Here is a 3,272-nt window from a genome sequence, read left to right on the forward strand (position 1 = left end):
ATATATAAATTAAGCACCATGTTTAATTAGATATTACATTGGGAAAAGATGTTTTACACCAATGAATAGAGGGGGAGAGAGTTGGGGTGACGGTGGTGAATTTTTTGGTGTAGATCATCGTCATGATGGCTGCCTTGGCGGTGCTCCGACGCCACCGGGAGAGAGGGGGAGAGAGCCCCATCATTCTTCTTCTTCCTTAATCTCGTCCCTAGATGGGGCAAGAGTTTCACCTGTAGTCCATGGATCCCTTGGTTCCCGGAAGGTAGCAACCCCTCGGAGATTGGATCTCACTCTTCTTTTCTCTATTGTTTTCATGACTGTTTTCTCACCCCTTCAGCAATCCTAAAATATCCGGAGATCCGTAACTCTGATTAAGCTGAAATTTTCAGGAGATTATTATGTGTAAATTATCTTTCTTGCAGAGAAAGTAGGGCCCAACTAACTTACGGAGTGGCACCAAGCTATCAGGGTGCGGCCACCCCCTAGTCGCGCCATGTTGGCTTTGGAACACCTCGGGAACGATGTTGTGTTGATTTTTCTTCCTAAAATTCACATGTATTCCAAAAAAATCTCCGTAAATTTTTATCGCAGCAGCCCCTCGGAGATTGGATCTCTATCTATGTTTCTCTTCTATTTTCGTGGCTGTTTTCTGACCCCTTCACTGTTTCTTAAATATCCAGAGACTCGTAACTCGGATTGGGCTTAAATTTTGAGGTGATTTGTATCTGGAAATTATCTTTCCTGCAGAGAAAGTAGGGCCCCAACCAACTTTCAAGGTCTCTCCAAGCCATTAGGGCACGACCACCCCCCTAACCATGCCCCGTTGGCTTGGGAGCACCTCAGACACCGTGTTGTGTTGATTATTCTTCCCAAAACCCACATATATTCGAAAAAAATCTCCATAATTTTTTATCACATTTGGACTCCATCGAATGTTTTGCAAAACATGCAAAAACAATAGGAACTAGCACTGGGCATTGGATCAGTAAGTTAGTCCAAAAATATTATATAATGTTGCCAAAATTTTATGGAACTCGAAGAGTATTGGCATGAAACAATCAAAAAATATAAATACGATGGAGACGTATCATGCACCAACATAGCCAGTATATGGACTCCCCTATTCAAGTCGAAGGTGGCCAAGTACCTCATGGACAAGCCCGAAAACAGCTACTCGGAGACGCATGCTCCAAGTCATATAAGCTTTCCTTCAAGTGACCCTTTATGTCGGAAGATGATTCTTCATAAATGTGATATTTATTTCGATGGGAAGAAGTGGCTAGATCAGGAAGCAAGCATAAACTGCCACACACCTCTGCCTGAAGAGGTCATCTCCCCTTATCTCCAGACGCTTCTGGACAAGGCACCTCAAAAGCCCCCGACCAAGCCTAAAAGGGAGCAATGGAGGAAAAGGATGAAAGCCGAAGGTGTTCAAATTTAGGAACCCTTGTTTTCCAAATATGGTGACCTCCAGTATGGCTCCTCGGATGAAGGTGCTGAAGAGGAGGAGGAGAGTGAGGAAGACTCATCCCCTTGGCGGAAGAGGGCGGCGTCCGAGCACATTGCCGGGGTGGAGATCCGTCGCGGTCAGGGTCACCTTGCGGAGCCATCTGACATCGCATCCTGGAAGGCCAAGGCCCCTAATATTCTTACCTCCTTAGAGAGTGACGAGTCAGGGGTCGAAAGGCAAAGGCCGCCTCACAAAGGGGTACCCTCCTTTAATTCTTATCTTGTGCTTCATGCAGCTTCTTTATTTTCTGCTTGGTATGTTGATACTCCCCTTCATTCTTCCTCAAGACCCACGAAACAGTTCCTACCGACACGAGATAAACCAAGCTTCCTCCAGATAGCTCATCCAATGGGCATCATCCTTCCCCAACTTCACATGAAGTTATGGGGGAGGCGACCTCGCCGACTCCACCTGTGTTTACTATGGGAGGAAGTACCAGCGCACCCATAACCATAGTGGATTCTTCGACTGCTAAGGACCCGCTCGCAAAGATCCTTCTTCTACATAAGGAACGACTTTGGGAGAACCAACCTTCTTGGCGCCCGAGGGCGCCGAGACAACTCGGCCATCCACCCCGATAGCTCTTTCTCCGCTAAAGGATAGAAGCGATGTGGTATGCTCATCTCCACCTGCCAGACGGAAAGTGTTCCAGGGATGGGCCGAGGAGGTCGAAGCAGCCATGGAGGGCTCTTCCATCCGAGCCAAGCACCGCATAATGATGGGTGTGGTTCTACAAATCTATCGGGTCATGAAGGACGACATGCGGGGGGGGGGGGGGGCTTCAGAGGCCTCTTGCGAGGATTTTAGGTAAGTCGATCTTATGTTTAGTTTTGTTAATATAGCTAGCGTATATAATTGCCAGTAGCTAGGATACAATCAAGGATTGTTAGTAGGAGATGATTGGTCTAAGGACCATATGTGTCTAACCACAGTGGCTCTTGCTCGAGGGTCTTAATAGTGAAAGAGAAACAAAGCAGTAGCCTCCAAGACCTTGATGGGATGCAATGATCTAATCAAGGGATCAATGCCATCCGAGGAGTAATAAAATTTGCTTGTTTTATTATAAGTCTAGGTTGCACCTTCCACCTCCCATGAGTCGGAAGGGGTCAACCATAACCTCGAGATGTCTGAGAACGACATGGAGCCTATGAAAAAGCGGATGGAGGAAGCGCTAGGTAAAATTGTCAATCTGACTTGCCATATATGTTTCTCCATCCGATCCATCTTTGTGCATTGATCTTGCAGCTTCCACTCCAGGCCGAGCTGGAAACAGCTCGACAGGAGGCCGAGAAGCAGGGTAGGATAGCTTAAAGTTGGCGATGACGAAGGAGGTCGCGGACAAGCACATAATCCGTGTTGGGGAGTTGGAAGTGGACCTGGCGGGGGTCTATGCCGAGCGGGACACCCTGTGGGAGGAGAAGAAGAAACTCTCCACCGATCTCGCCTCGATGATTGATACGTCTCAAACATATCTATAATTTTTGATGGTTTCATGCTGTTATCTTGTCAACTTTGGATGTTTTATATACCTTTTATATATTTTTTGGGACTAACTTATTAATTCAGTGCCAAGTGCCAGTTCCTGTTTTTCTGTGTTTTTGACTCTTTTCAGATCTGATTTTGGAACGGAGTCCAAACGGAATAAAATCCCCGAAATAATTTTTTCCAGAATAGAAGAAGATCGGGGGATTTGAGGGCCAAGGCACGAGAGCCAGAGGGGGCCCACAAGCCGTGTAGCCGCCACCAGGGGGGGCGGCGGCTA

Source organism: Hordeum vulgare, chromosome 4H, assembly GCF_904849725.1.
Source record: "Hordeum vulgare subsp. vulgare chromosome 4H, MorexV3_pseudomolecules_assembly, whole genome shotgun sequence".
In the NCBI taxonomy this organism is placed as follows: Eukaryota; Viridiplantae; Streptophyta; class Magnoliopsida; order Poales; family Poaceae; genus Hordeum; species Hordeum vulgare.